Source organism: Grus americana, chromosome 3, assembly GCF_028858705.1.
Source record: "Grus americana isolate bGruAme1 chromosome 3, bGruAme1.mat, whole genome shotgun sequence".
Taxonomy (NCBI): domain Eukaryota; kingdom Metazoa; phylum Chordata; class Aves; order Gruiformes; family Gruidae; genus Grus; species Grus americana.
Window position 1 is genome coordinate 25,230,165 of NC_072854.1, and position 16,996 is coordinate 25,247,160.

At 38.4% G+C, this 16,996-nt stretch overlaps 1 protein-coding gene across 1 annotated transcript in view; it reads right to left on the bottom strand.

Annotated features, from left to right (window-relative positions):
- Positions 1-16,996, bottom strand: part of CSMD1 (CUB and Sushi multiple domains 1) — a 1,238,533-nt gene that overhangs the window by 1,172,278 nt on the left and 49,259 nt on the right. The window lies entirely within an intron of this gene.

Consider the following 16,996-nt stretch of genomic DNA (forward strand, 5'->3'; position numbering starts at 1 on the left):
TTTTAATTAATTAAGCCACTTTCTTTTTTTTTTCTCTGCTCAACAGCAGGCATATTTTACTTCATATTCTTCAGAGAAAGCCATGTCCGCAGTTCCAGGCCTTCTGTCGGGGGCTGCCGATGGCAGGCCAACGCTGGAGATGCTGGCAGGGGAAATTGGAGGCTGCATGTGAGGAGGTGGCACGGCATGGTGCGGCACAGCACGGCACGGCAAGGCAGGGCGGGGGTGTGCCCAGCTTTGCTGGCTGGCGTGGCAGGACTCGCTTTCATCATTTTCCCTTCTCTTTCTCGCCCACCCTTTGAAGGCTGTAGTTCCTTCAGATGTGACTGGAAAAGGGCTGTAAACCGGCTCGGGGTATGAAATGCACTGCGGCTGTCAGCAGACACACAAGGAAGGAGGTGACACATTTCTGACGTGCTCTGTGTGATACCAGAGGCAAAACCGCTGTCTTGAACCTCTGGAGGGTCTCCCCAGAGACTCGGTAAAGCCAGTGTCTTAAGCGCAATAATCCAGCCAAAGGATAATTTGTATTACTATCTGAAGAGACATCACTGGCAGTCAGATGTTATTTTTACTTACCTACCATTCTTTGAAAATCAAATCTTGTTGTTCTTCATCTGTCTCACTACCTGGCTGCCAGAAAAACCCAGTGGCATGTAATATTAAAATGTTACATTAAGACATTTATTAAATAAAGAATTATCAAAAATGCATGATTTGAACCTTATAAGCAACAAAAAAGTTCAATTTACAGATAAGATATAGCTTTCCCGTGGAGACTTTATCTTCCAAATTTACAGTAATATATCATACTTAAAGCAGCAAATGATAATGATAAATTGAGATCATATATAATGTGAGACCATAGACATTACAAGTACATAAAGCAATAACAGCAAATGTGTGTGAGCCCATAAAGATGAGAAAAACATAAGATTTGAGCAGTAAAATGGAAAGCTACAGGCCAACAGATGTAATAAAATGCAGCAGAGGGAGTGTATTGCATACTTAATTTCAGAAGTAATCAGGTAAAGAAAATAAGTTTTGTGCATAAATAAGGTTTGTGAATAAAAAGCACAAATTAAAATTGCTGCTTTTCATGGAATCTTCTTTTTCCCTTGTCAAATTCTGCTGGCGACTAATTATTTAAGTCTTGTTAATAAATACAGTGCTACGGATTCCTATCAGAAGTGCATTATTTGCTATTCATCAATGATTTGTCTCCTGTTAAGAACTGAAACAACTACCCAGTGAAGAAAAGATGGCCAGTCACAACCATAAAAACCAGACAGGTAATTACTGAAATAAAAAACTCACAGGCACTTTGTAAGCAACAAGTACAGAAAATTTCTATCCTAATCTGTTCATAAATACGTAGGAGCAGCCAACACAAACATGAATGGGAATGCATTGTGATTTATTTGTAAACCAAAGGCGGCCAACACTCCTATGGTGAAATCCTGGTCATATTAAAAATCTCCAGGAATTTTGCCAGTTACATCAGCAGTTCAAGGGTTTCACCCCTGAAATCTCATTTTTATTGATATGATTTAGACAGCTACAGAGTGTCATGTTCTTGTTTTCATTAAGGCAGGTTCTTAGTGTCTTACGCTAACGGTTGATGCCACCATGCTCTCCGAGGGACTATTCATGAAGTCAAATACCATCTAACAAGTGCAAATGAAAGAATATGAATAGAAGTACTTATGATATTCCTATCATCTCTGCATATTTTTAAGGAATAATCTCTGCGTCAGAGGGTCATTCAGAATGAGGCAATCTAAGGAAATCTCTCTGGTTTTCAGCCTGGTTTCCTCAAGGAAAGAAGCTTATACAAAATTCTGCCAAAATCTATCCACCCTTCTCTTCCCGCTAACTTTTGGGCCTACTGCATAAATTTAAGCAAATTTAACAAAGTGGTAGAGGAATCAAAGATAGTAAGTTCCAGCAAGTTTCATGAAAACAGGTAGAGGCAGAGTAAGATGCTATTAATTCCTCCACTTACCCTGGACTCACTCCTTCTGAGATGTCAAGGAGTGCATACAAGTGACTACACTTGAAACATAAATCTGGACAAAGCCAATTGTCATTAATATTGATTCTCATTGCAATGGTTCATATTTATTAACTGAGCTTTTGTGAGCTAGGTAGATAGATTCATTCTAAATGTTTTAGGCCGTAATGTATTTCCTCTCAACCCAGATTTTTATAAATACTGTACTTATTTATGCAAAAGAAAATTAGAAAGTCTCCTGTCTAGACACTGTACTCCTGCGTTATTAAAATGTATTTCTCAGTAAAAGCACATTCAGAGTTTCAAGGAAGTTAGCTTTTAAAAAGACCAAGAGTTCTGTTTGGTTTTACAATAAATAAATTGGATTAGCATTCATAATTTTCTTATCTAACACTATTTCAGTTCTTAGAAAGAAAAGTTACAAGCTCTTAATATGTACTCAGATAAACACCTCTAAAATTCAATACTGCTGTAGCACTTCTTTCAGGTGTTGCAGATATCAGGCCAATTTGTGGTGGTCACTAGCCAGCCAGGGAGCTACAGCTCCATGATCCCCTGAACAGCCAGTTCCTTTCTTGCCAAATCCATATGGATATGGATATGGATATGGATATGGATAAAACCAAAGGTATTAAAAGGAAAAGTTACACAGCATTGATTTGGGGAAAACAAAGCAGCAATAAATCAAGCTAGTGTTTCTCTGATCAGAAAGCACAGCCCTGCAGAACAGTAGGCATCAGACCATTGAGTCAATTTTCTTGCCCAGCTGTGAGTGTATGAAAACAGAAGAGCAGCCATGCTGGGTCAGACCAAGAGGCCATCTAGCTCAGCATCCTGACTCCCATCGGTGGCTGTAAGCAGATGCCTACAGGAGGATGAGAACTTCTTCTCATTCTGCTTTGTTCTCTGTTCTTCACCTAATAACTGTTACCTTTTCATCTGCTTTCCTAATACTGCGTGCTAAGCTATCTGACATAATTCTAAGATTTTGCTCCAGAATGGAAACCATTTTGTAAGTTGGCTGTCCTTTGTTTTTTCCCAGTATCTATCACTTTATGTTTATCTACACTGAAAGATATTTCTCCAGATTGTACCTTTCCAATACATGTGACTCAGCTTTTTTTCAGTACTCAGTACCATCCTAGTATGCATGCAGACAGATTCTCATACATCTTTTATCATAAAATGATGCCTGTGCATGTAGAGGTACCTTGATGTTGTCTCAGCACAATTTCCAACTGCCACAACCTCTAATGATAAACCCATTGATGAACCACCCCCTCTCGCCATGCTGGCTGAACAAGTGGCCAGTGCTCTGTCTCTATCCTGACTCATGGATGGTGGCAAATGCCCTGTGGGGGTGGTTACAGCAATGGAAGCAAGGCAACTGGCAGCGCAGAGACAAATCCATCTGGGCTGCACCATTGTGGCAAGATACTGTTGCCCAGCTAGAGAAGCTGATTCTAAAAGTAGGTTATGTAGGTGCCCGCATACTCAAAAGTCGAGCCACTGAGGAACATCAAAACAACCATCAAGTAGATCAGGCTGCTAAGATTGAAGTGGCTCAGGTGACTCTGGACTGGCAATGTAAAGGTGGGCCCATGACCCCTCAGGCCATCAAGGAAGAAATGCAACATATAGATGGGCTTGTGATTGAACGGTGGACTTAACCATGGACACTATTGCACAGGTCATCCATGAATGTGAAACATGCACTATAATCAAACAAACCAAGCAGTTAAAACCTCTCTGGTGTGGAGGATGATGGCTGAAATATAAATATGGGGAAGCATGGCAAATTGACTACATCGGACTCCCACAAACCCACCAAGGCAAGCGACATGTGCTTACAATGGTGGAAGCAACCACTGGATGGCTGGAAACACATCCCATGCCCCATGCCACCGCCCGGAACACTATCCTGGGCCTTAAAAAGCAAGTCTTGTGGCAACATGGCACTCCAGAAAGAACTGAGTCAGACAACGGGACTCATTTCCAAAACAATCTCATAGACAACTGGGCCAAAGAGCACAGCATTGAGTGGGTGTATCACATCCCCTGTCACGCACCAGCATCCGGGAAAATCAAATGATACGAAGGGCTGCTAAAGACCACAATGAGAGCAATGGGTGGTGGGACCCTCAAACACTGGGACACACATTTAGCAAAGGCCACCTGGTTAGTTAACACCAGGGTGTCTACCAATCGAGCTGGCCCTGCTCAATCAAAACTTTTACGTACTGTAGAAGGGGATAAAGTCCCTGTAGTGCACATAAAGACTATATTGGGGAAGACAGTTTGGGTTATCCCTGCTTCAGGCAAAGGCAAACCCATCTTTGGCCTGCTTTTGCTCAAGGATCGGGGTGCACTTGGTGGGTAATGCAGAAGAATGGGACAGTCCAATGTGTACCTCAAGGGGATTTGATTTGAGGTGAGAATAGCCAATGATTTAAACTGTATGATTTTAATTGCTACATAATAATGTTTGACATCACTATTATGTTTGTCATCACTATTATGATTGCTATATGCCATAAGAATCGTATTACAATAAGAATCACCCAGTTTAATGAAGAATGAACTTTGATGAAACCAAGCAAAGTGCAGAGGTCATGAAACCAGAACTTGCTTCAGTAATGAGCGCCCAGCAACTTCCTTGAGATTGACATCTTCAACTCGCAGACCACGAGCATGGACCGCACCAGATAAGTCGGCTACAAGCCCCAGATGCAATGTGCAACAATCCAACATCACACACTGTCTGTCCTGCCCTGAGAGACTGTTATGACAGATGAAGCCTAAAGTCATGGACTAAATGAACTCAACAGACATTTTGTGGACATTTATGAATATTTTACAGACATTTCAGAGGGGTGGTCCATTGACTAAGGGAATGATATCTGTGTGTACGTACCAAAGGACAGGAAAAGTGGTGGTGATTAATCACAATGTATTAGAAAGTGTGGGACCTGGGCCTCACATAAATGGTATAGAATAAGGGGTGGGTACTGTCCTGGTTTTGGCAGGGATGGAGTTAATTTTCTTCCTAGCAACTGCTGTAGTGCTGTAGTTTGGATTTAGGATGAAAATAATGTTGATAACACACTGATGTTTTAGTTGTTGCCAAGTAGTCAAGGACTTTTCACCTTCTCATACCGGCCTGCCAATGAGAAGTTGGGGGGTGCCCAAGAAGCTGGGAGGGGACACAGCCAGGACTGCTGACCGAAACTGACCAACAGGATATTCCATACCATATGACATCATGCTCCATATATAACTAGGGGCTGGCCAGGAGGTGAGGCAGCTTGGTAACTAGCTGAGCATTGGCTTCAGCTGGTGAGAAATTGTGCTGTTCATCACTTGGTTTTATTATTACTATGATTATTATTGTTGTTGTTGTTGTTATTATTATTATTATCCTCCTTTTCTGTGCTATTAAACTGTCTTTATCTCAACCCATGAGTTTTACCTTTTTCTCTTCAGTTCTCTCCCCCATCCCACTGGCAGGGGCAGGAGTGAGGGAACGGCTGTGTGGTTGTTTCAGCTGCCAGCTGGGTTAAACCGCAACACCCTCACTGTGCTATTCCCACTCACCACAGTATCACTTATATGATGATTTGTTCTAAAGGTATTATCACCCATTGATTTCAGCTCTGCATAGGTTCATTAAAGAGAGCCTTTGCTAAAATTCACTCACTTATGTTACTGTCCTTTGTGACTTCAACAAAGATCCAGCATCATTTTATCTCTTGCCATTGCGGTAAACCCAGTTGTGGTGCGCTCTCAGCTCTCATGATTTCCATTCTCTGAGTGATGACTAAAGGGGAATCATCTAAGCAGCTAATTGGGTTTTATTAGTGATTCATCATGCAGCTTCACTGAAGAGCCTCCATCTCTCAGAAATATCAGCTATCATTATACCTTGGATCTCAGTCACAGAGAGACCCCTTCAGCAATAAGTTACTTCTTCCTAGAAAACAAAAATCCCCTCCTTAGCTTGATAATGTCTGTACTTCATTTTCCAGAAGACTAAAATAAGGACTTTGATTATAGTAAATCATGCACTCAGGACAAACTAAACACAATATTGTTGTTCTTTATTTGTGGAGAAAGGATGTAACACTTCATCATAAAGCATGCATCAATTTTAATCAATACAATCAAATGGCTGCACTGGCATACTTTGCTCTAGCTTTCTAAATGAGCTATGTTTATTTCAGTTTATCAAGAAATGTCAGCAGAAAACTCTTTCATCTCAGATCCGCCTTCTGACATCTCTGCTTGTAAGACTCGTCCTAAAAATATGTCCCAATGGCTGTACTTAGGAAGTATTTATAATCTACACAATGAACAAGTGTAGATAGAGATTATGCGTACTCTCTGTTATAAATATTATATTCACAACTATTCCTTGTGAGCACCAAAACCAATACCTGGCCAATTGTCCTGATGTGTGAGAGTGTTGTTTCTTACATACATACATACATACATACATACATACACACACAAATAATAAAAAAAAATTCTGTCAGAATTGTAACAACGGTTAGGTAACAAAGAGTTGGTATATATGCACAGGTGTAAATGAATATACATACGTGCACACTGTATTTTAGTAAATTACTGGCATGTGTTATTGTGCATTGTGACTCATGAATCATGAATCCAATTCACAGCTTATCATTTTCCATTAAATTAGTGCTTTCCATATGGTATCTCCAACGCAAAGCCTACAACCTACTTATTGTGGTTAAAAAAAAATCTTACATCAAGAACACACTGTTCTGGGATTTGAAAAAAATGTTTAAAATCAAATTATTCTACTATGTCTTATACTGTTTCAAGATTTAAGCAACTTCTTTTCTTTTTTGGCATTTTATTTTTAGTCTATATCTATTACAAGTTAGCATGTTATTTCTTTGTACTACTGGACTAGCATAAAACAGAAGCAATTATCACAAACTGGAGAGGAATTTTATAGTACAGCACCATACTTACCCACAAAGAAACTACTAAATCAAACCACCTTTGTCCTTTCCTTACAGCTGTATTAATACATGACATGAGTATCATGACCAGTGCACATTTTTTTGGGACGTACACAGTGAAGACTTATTAACTTCAATGGGAAACCTATGCGCGAAATCTTGCCCCTAGGTACATACTTGAAATCAGCTATCTACCCAGCACTTTTTTTAGAAGTTGCCTTCTAAGTGGTTCGCAATCATATTTCTTCAAAAATAGTAATACTAACAAATGCAAAATATATTTTATACAAATGTGGGTTTATTTTCTGAAAAATCTGTGAGCACTTTTAAGAAAAAAAAAAAATTGGATTAGTTTACCATGTCGTTAGGATTGGGTTTTTTTCTATACATCACATGCTACAGATTTTACCTGAGTAAGGTCTATATAGAAACAATCTAAGTTCTGACTGAATAAACTCAATATCTTTGCATATTTTGGACACATGTTCCAGGGCTTCTGAACTGACTAAATTCCACCAAAGGATAGGGGTGGAATATCATTCCCATTTTTAATGAAGTAGGTTAAGAGCTTGCTACTGTAAATAGGACTGGTTCCGAACATTTTTGATCGGTAAGCTGGAGCATACAAGACGTTCATTGTTCCCGAAAGCCCTTTATAGCTCTACCACATCTGCAGCTGGTCTCCAAAGTGTTTATGGACTAAGCTGAATAGATTTTGTTCTTTATGTGCTCTCATTTCTCTGCCTGTTTCACTTTTGTAACTGGACAGATAGCCAAAATGACCTGCACTGGCCATCCAGGGCAAGAGTTGGTTCAAATCTAACCACTTTTCTGTGGTTCATGTAGTTCTTATTTTATTACTTCATCACCACTTCAGTCTTTGGTGCTGGCACTTTTCCCGTGCAAGTGACATTCACACTATATAATTGAGCTTTATTCATGGAACTGTGAAACAGACGGAAAGTATTCCAAAATGTGGAAAATGAGAAAAAAAACCCCTAAAAACAAACAACTTCACCGTGACATTTTCTTTGCTTCTTGGCACTGGCTTGCTGGCAGAGGAGCACTGAATAAAATGTAAATCCATAAGTAATGAAGAGTTATATCAGTCAGGGCTAATAATAGAGTAAGGAGTTACATAAATCAATATAGATAATAGAATCTATTTTTGAATAGTATGGTGATCTGTTTGCAAGACATATATATGTCATTCTTTTTATATTATCGGCCAATAAATACATTACCAAATTCAACTGGTGTTTGTCATTATCTTCAATAGGCTACAGAAAAACCCAGATAAAGCATATACTTAAATGAAAAGTGGCCACCAGCCACTTCATGCTTTCTAGTTCTTAGTACCCTTTTCAGCAAGGGTACCTTGGTAATTCTCCCCTGAAGTTTGCCTCAAAGACCCCTGGGAATTATTTCTAGTGCATAAAACTGGCTGATAATGAAGATTTACTCTAGCAAATATAGGGAAAAGCACGCAGTTTCAATGACCAGTGATTTAAAATCATCATAGCAGCTGAGATAATTTAGCAGAGTCCAAGAATCAAACTAGCAGTAGAGCAACCTTCCTCCTTTGCAATGGTCCCTCAGCTTTCCCTGTTTTGGGGAGATTATTATTTTCCATCAACGCTGCTTGATGTGTCAGTGTACGGATAGCGAAATGGCATTCAATTTCTTTTTGCCGCAGTGTGGCCTTGCAAAATCGTTTCTGATTTTCTGCTCACTGTCTCCTGAATGTCTCCTTTGACATTACTGTGTTTAGATTTTTCTTTCCTTCTGTCTATTTGTCTTGTGTAAAATTGCATTTTCCCCATATGGATTTTAACATTCTACTTCTGCTTTCCCAATTTTCATGTCCCTGGCTCCCTTTAGATGATTTTTCAGTTTTCATTACACTATCTGGTCTTTCAAAATAAAATTATTATTAACTGTTTTGATAAATTATTTAATTCTCTTCAATTTTAAATATAAATACATTTAGTAAAATCTAACCTTTAGTATAACAGTACATAACTTTTTCTCCTGGAGAGGACACAGCAATAAGATGATTTCTGCTATCGCTAACATTTAAGGTAAGCTATTAAAATAGGAAAAAGAAAACTAGCTAGGAAAAAGGAAATATGAGCATGAAGCAATTCCACGGAAAGCAATGTTAAGTTGGAACAAATGTCGGGAGATTTGAGTCATAACACTGGTGATGATGCCTCTATATCAGGGACACAGAAAATCCCATTTCTATTGCACACATGTTCTAGGAGGATGCCTTTCTCACAAAGGTACAGAGTATTCATGGGTGAAAAAAGTACTCTACCATTTATGTTAGTGTTAGTCCATTTTATATAGGTAATTATTTCTCTTTTACAGTCCCAAGAACATAAGAGCTGCTATACACTTCAGATCAAGGGTCCATCTGGCCAATCTTCTGTCCCAACAGTGACTACAGACAAATGTGTAGAAAAGAGGAACAAAAGACCTGGTATATGGACAGCTTCTCCTAATATTATCCTGAACCCCCAGTTATTTTCAGGATGGGGGATTTCCTGGGTTAGATACAATTTGTTCATTTAATAGCTGCCAGTGGAGCGCTCTGCTCAAGTACTCCTGACCTCTTTTGTGCTAGGCAAGGGGTTTTTTTTGCATTCCCACTCTCCTTTGCCAAGGGATTTGACAGGTCTACTACCTATATAGTTAAGAAACATTTGCTTTTGTCATTTGAATCTCTCATGCCCCCTATATCTAGGCAAACAAGTCTAAGTATTTTCTAAAGAGCAAAGCAGTTTCAAAAAGAACAGCTGAGGAAACTGCATCTTGAAGCGTTCTGTTGATGAGGGCACCTATCTGAAAGAAATCACAGTTCAAATCTACTCTTTTTCCATTTGAAGGTGAAGTTTGAATCCCATTATTAATTAGGCTACCCTAATCAATGAGATACAGAATACAGTCAAGTTTCTTCACTCTCTTGTGAAAAATATTTGGCTGGTCACCGACTCAGGAGGTGAAAATGAAACCGATTCTGCCATTGACTCTGTCACATCAGTTTCTAATGCATGCACCATAGGATTTGTCTTTAAACAAAATCAAAATACTGTCAGAAGGATGCTGTACATCATGTCTTCCAGTGGTGATGTGCTACTCCTTGGAATCACAGACTTTAGCCTTCCTAACAGAAAAAAGATTCAAGCCTGATTACACTACATCTTTGATGGATGTTTATCTTCTGAGCTATTGGACAGACACTAAGCCAAGACTTTGTTTCATCTTGAAAGTAGGTTTTTCTATCAAAAATTTCACTTTAGATCATGTTGACTGAAACATACTTTATGATATTATTAAGAATTTTTTAAAATAAATGCAATTCAAACTGAACTGATCTCCGTACTCTTTTATTTAAGTCTAGCTGCAGAGAAATATTATTATTCCCACAGCCCTGAGAACACAGTCATAATATGTCTGAACGCACAGTAGAAATGATCCAGATGAAGTTATTAGGTGAGGCTGTTATATATACTTCAACTCAACTCAACTCTAATTCAGCATTAGTTAATAGACATATAAAAGAAAATAATCTTGCAAGCCAGACTTGTATTTCTAGAGGAGATAGTGTAAAAATAAACAATGCAGGTGTCTATTAACAACACTAATTACCTTATTCTGACTTATAAGCAGATTTTAAACTTTGGGAAAAACATGTTACACTAATATGCATTAATGAAAATATTTAAAACTAAATCCCTTACATGTAATTTTCAGTTATACTTCTACCAAGCCAAAAATAATCATCACATTAGCACTCCATGTTGTCTGTCTTAGTGCACTTCTATAAAAATCAGTATTCAACGGTATATATGATTTCACATCCAACACATCCAATGAAATTCCTGCATAGGTAACTTTTGTGGCCATTACTTTTAAGCTAGATATTACAACAGTGAAAGAATTCACATAGTTGGAAACTAGAAGCATAAATATAACAAGAAATATTGTAGTTTAACTATAAATGTCAGCAACAGCCACAGACAAATTATGACTGGCAGTTTGCTTAATAAAGTAACAAAAAGAACTAAATGGTAATCAAAGTGTTATATAACATTTTGATGCTAGGAACCCTCAAAAGAAAGAAAAAAACCCCAACAAACAAACATTATGGAAGAGAGACAGAAAAGGGGGGGGAGGGGAAGGAAAAAAGGGGGAAGAGAAGGGGGGGAACAAGAAAAAAACCCCAGCCAAACACAAAACCAGAAAAAAAAAGAAAACTAGCTGCAGTAATTTCTGTCATTCATAACTTGCCATAATTATCTACTCTGTAAAACTGCTGCTGTAATTTGAAATGCCTCCTGATCTAATCTGCAGACTAATGTAATGACTTGACTAAGAACCAGGAATGTAGATTTTGCCATTGTGTCAGATTCACTTGGATTTTAATGCAATATTCCCTCAGGAAGACCCATGATTTAATTAAAAACATTGTTTTTCACTGTCCAGCACAGCACCTGCAGCATCACTTAGTGTGTGAATCTTGTTTCCCTAGGGGGAATTGCATCTGACCTTTTTGATTTCCATTTAGCAATCACTTTGCAGATAAAATTTCAACTTTTTCCTATTTAGCTCTTAAATGCACTTCTGTGGCTCCAGTTCCTGAATTTTGATGTTTATCAAAGCAGTATTTCAAATTTGCAATGATTTCTCCCCTCAAAATACTGCTGCTACAACAAATACGAATAGCAGAAATCACAGTCACCTACGATTTAGAAACTGATTCATTCCATGGAATATAAATGCTTCTGAACAGAGCTATATGAAACAGCTTGCAGTTGAGTTAAAGCAATGTTCTCAAAGAAATTGTTACCGACCGTACTGTATTAAAACATAACCTTATATGATACAGTATTTTCTATTCCGAGCTTCATAATCAATAGGGTGTTTTGTCCCAGTTCCTTTTTATGCACAGGAAATAAGTCAAGGAGTTGGAAAGAAGCCCTATCTAGGCAATATTCCAGACTATGAAAATATGGCAATGTGGAGATGTTAAGATAGGTGGCTTTATGAAAATCATCGCATTTTTAGTTACAAAGAGGTAATCATTCTATCACTTCTTATCATGGTAGAAGTGTGTGGAAATGCCTCTGAATAAGACTGGTGCTGGACTTGGCAAAACCTACTGTTCAGAGAAGCAAAAATTGAAACGTATTTACCTCCTTTTACATTTGAACATAATGAGTTGTCTCTGTTAGCTGGTGATCTGTACATCAATGAGAAAACTTCCGTAGGCCATATAGTTTATTTAAATTTAATTCCTGACTGACTACCATCACAAACACTTCTGATGGTAATAGCATGCAATCAAATAACAAATAACAAATTAGGTGGTAAATGAATTGTGGTTCTTCATTAAGACAGTCATGCACAGTGATAAATTTGGTAACAAAAAAGTACATAGCCTTTATCTCTGCAAAACTGAGAATATCTCCAGAGTTTCCAAAGACCAGCTACTGCACTTCTCTGTAAGGTCATATTTTCCTCCACTAAGCACTTTGGAGGAGCCTGAAAATAGGCTTGGGACTTTTCAGCTATTGGATTTTCATGTTTGGATTTCTGGACTGCAAACACTGAAGAATTCTTCTCCAAGCATACATACATCACTGCTCCTACATATATTCTGATCCATTAGCCCTTGCTGAATTAGATACTTTAAATTCTTTATTACTAACACAGTTATTAAAAGTAAGGACAAAACCTTTAATTATGCTGAGAATAAAATTACCAAGGTCTGATTTACTACTGCCTGTAGTAAACACATTACAGTTGACCAGCTGAAGTGGATTTATGAGCGTGTTGCACCACTGGCCAGTGTATGTCAGACTGGGTGTACAGAGAAACCTGACCTCTAATTTCTTAAAAAGCATTTTCAAAGTGAATCCTTTTGTAAGGGGACATCTCAAAATGCCACAGTCGTTTTCCCAGTGTGGAAGCCAGGTTCAGGCTTTTATTCTGACACGATGTATACAAGATCTAGAAAAAACATCAGGAAAAAAAAAAAGCAGGAGGATTTTGAAAGCTGCTTTCTCACCTTAGTGAATCAATCTCAGTCAAAGATTAATCAACATAACCTATTTGTCCTTTACTCTCCAGTAAACTGTTTTTCTGTGCCTCCTATAAAACACACAACATACTTTGTAAAAGATGCAAAATAATTAAATAGTACAGTGTTGGAGGAAGCAATAAATCTTCTCTGAGCTACTCCTGCCAAATTTCACTTTTTTAAGAGCTTACAAGTTCAGGAGGAATTGCTGAAATGCAATCTTATTTTTCTCCCTTTCATTTGGACTGTTCATCATATGGCAGACCCTGTGGTCAGACACTAAAGACAACAATGAGCTGCAGCAGTGGAGAAAGCCATAAAGACTTGGTAGGGCTGGCACGAATGGCATCATTTTCTTCAGTCCATGTAGCAGACTGTTTTTAAACAGACTCTGATACAATATAAGGATTGCCTAAGGAGTTACTTTGTCTTTACAGGCTTCACCTAAGGCCCCATCTTAATTGATATAACAGTATTACAAGTGTCATGTCCAGCAATGCTGGGATTAAAAAAAGATGTGACAACGGCATGGCCTTTCAGATCTTGACATCAACTAATAACACAGCTCCATCAGATGGGAAGACAATTTTGCATATTTAGAGCTACACAGGGTGCAATGAGGTTTTTGTCTACTCCTCACATGGAGAAGTATTCAAGTGACCTGACTGACTGCTAGGCTAACATGAGTCTGATATCGTATACAGTATCAAGGCTGGATCTCATCCATAAAGGCTTGGCAATCTGTCCCGTTGAGATGCCAGCAATTAATTCAAATGTTTGTGTTAAAGTTGCTATTTAATTGCTTAGAATGAGGAGGTTAGCTGCAAACAGGCGTGATTGCTCTCAGTATGCTCTCAAAACAGAGGTGACTGCTTAAGAGGTAGATTGATGCAGATAATTTAAGTACCGATTCAAACCTTCACACAGAATTTGAGAAGAAACTTTTTTTTTTTTTCAGGATGCTAGCATGGCCAATGGATTTTAAAAGTGCTCTTTATTTCCTTCTGCATATCCATGCTTCTTGGTTCTGCCTGAAAAGTGCACTTAACTACATTGAAATATAAGGATTTTTAAAAGCTCTACCAGCTCCAGAAAAAAATTCTGATTGGTAGATAGAATATTGGATTGACTCTTAAAACATTAGAAGTTTGCATATTTCTGTCACATACAGTGCAAGAAGTGTCAATACTTATTATTAAGGGACAGTTCCTACTACAAAGCAGGCTCTAGAGAAACTTGTCACTGCAAAAAACCAGCATGTGAACGTACCCATCAGTGGAATACAGCTATGGCTACAAGGTACATTTCTGTTCAGCTTCAGAAGCTCTTTTTCTTCTTTTCTAAAGTTAATACAATGCAGCTCTAGATTAGTTTTCGTGCATTTCTTTAAACAAATGTGTATAAATTGAAGACAAACAGTCATTTAAACATTGCTGGCTGACAATCAAACCCTCAGCAAACACACTTGCTGCATAACTACCTGGTGTCTTGGCTACCCCTTCTGTCCATCTGTCATGATGGCACCTTGCCTGCTCCAAAGTTGCTTGGACCCCTCTAGTAAGGCATGGGTGCCAGACAGCACCGACTTCTGCAGAGCAGCCTTCTTCAACCCGCACGTGCTATCCCCTCCACAGGAGCTCTTGCCTCCATGCCAGCGATGAAGCATTGGCACAACATCCTTCCTCACAATTGATCAACACCTGTTGATACTTACACAGTGAGAGAGGGGAAGAAAAAAAAAATAAACTAGGAAAGAGAGGCAGACAGGCATTTCTGGTTGCCAAGAAGGCAGGTGGGGTAGCAGCAGGTGTCTGATCAACTCAGGAAGATAACAGGGTGTCAAAATGTTTCTAACGGGAAAGTGCGGTACTCCTTGCAGGACTCCATCCAAAGACAATCAACATATCCATCAGTGACTTCAGGGGGCAGGCTTTTACATTCTTTGGTGATGTGTTAGAGAGAAAATAAGTCAATAGTGTCACAAAAGCAATTCAAATACTGGCTAAATATTGACAATAAGGTGCATCGCTATCTTCTTTTCACCAAGAAAAGGGCAGTCATATAGAGCACGAAAGGGATGCTAGGAAGGTTTTAGATTTGACATACGTGAGTACTTTTTCAAACCCAGATTGGAAAATGCTTGAGGGAAACCCTGATCCTGCTGAAATTGGCTAGGCCAAAATTTTATCTTTTGCTCTGAGTGATGAATAGTTATTGAGGTAAATAAGCTTATAAGATATCAAAATATGACCCACAGATCTCATATTTTCAGCTCGGTAGAAACTGGAAAGGGGAAGGGAGTTCCTTTAGACTGAAAGGATCCTTGAAAGAAAATGCCAATAGCAAAGTCCACATTCCTTACAGAGATATCTAAAAAGTACCATCCAAAAATCTGTACAATTTGCAAGGCTGAAATGTCCTTTTGAGGTTAAAATTAGTAATGCATCTGTCTCTAAATAAATAAATGAATAAAAATCCTATCATTAATTATTATCTTTTCATCAGTATCTGGGACAGCTTCCCAACTGGCTGAAATTCTTTTCTTTTTTCTCTTTCTTTATAGAGCCATCATGCTGTGTGGTCAATCATGGCTGGCTATTACATGTATGATTGCTTTTCCTGATGGGATAATCTTAATCCTACAATTTCTTCCCCTTTGAAATGTATATGAATGAAAATGAAAATAAACATATTATCCTCCAAAACTAATTATGTGAATAAATATATATCAGAATTACCTTTATGTCAGGAGTTTGGGACTTTCAAACGAACCTGCTGTCCAAATGCAGAATTTACATCAGAATGATATGTTTCACTCCCTGATGCCAAGAAAGGAATCCAGAATCTCTCTTAATTTCCTAGGCATGTTTATATATATCCAATGATGGTAAAATACAGACACAGTTCTGGGAGGCAAAGCCTGTATCTAGGACTCCCCAAACCCACAAAACCAGCCTAAGTTACAGAGTTAAAATCTTCTCTTTTCTTTGTTTGGATGATTTAATCTTTTAGGGTACATGTACATGCTTAAATGCTCTCTAGATGCCACATTAGACTATTAAATGCTTTATCTGTTCTGGACACCATTTTCTCTAAATTCATCCTTCCCTTTTAACTTCATTTGGATTTGCATGTTTAATTGCCTCAGACCCTGGAAAAAAATGCAACCAAGACTGAATGGACTCTCATTAAGTCACAAGATTAAGCCAACAAATAGGAATGTTTGTCTCATTAGTCTTACTGCAAGGAATGCAAATATCCTGGTTCCCTCCATGGAGATAATGAGGGGCAAGATTTCTAGAGTGTGTTGCCTGAACATAGACATCTGATTTAATTTTAGGACATGATACCTGATTTACAGTTGCTGGTCCAGAAAAGGATATATCTGTCCATGTCATGTCTTTCAACCTATGCAGATATCTTGATGGATACAAATTCACTAAAGTAGCACTTCTCATGAACATCTAGTGAACCTCAGTCACTCCTCATACATCTTCATTGTACACATGAGGCTTCACTCTGCTTCTTTGCCTTTGCTTCTGAGGATAGGTGCAGCGGAGCCAGGGCAGTCAAATGGGAAAATGAGGAACTAGCCTTACAGTCAGAGTCTCAGAGTGTTGAGCTTATGTTTGTTTCTATAATGACAACAAAATGTTATGCCATTCATTTGTCTTTATGGCCACACTTTTCACACAGTCATGTGTAAGACAATTCAAAGCTATGAAACAACTTTGGGAACAGCAGGACAACACGTTGGACAGAATTACAAATGAGGTCATAAAAATCAAATGTCAGGAACGTCACTTTTCATATATCATGCAGTTTATAAATTAGATTTAGTTCAAATGCTGTTGCTGCCCAACTATAACAATTTCAGCACTGGGTAATGAATGTCCCAGGACTTCG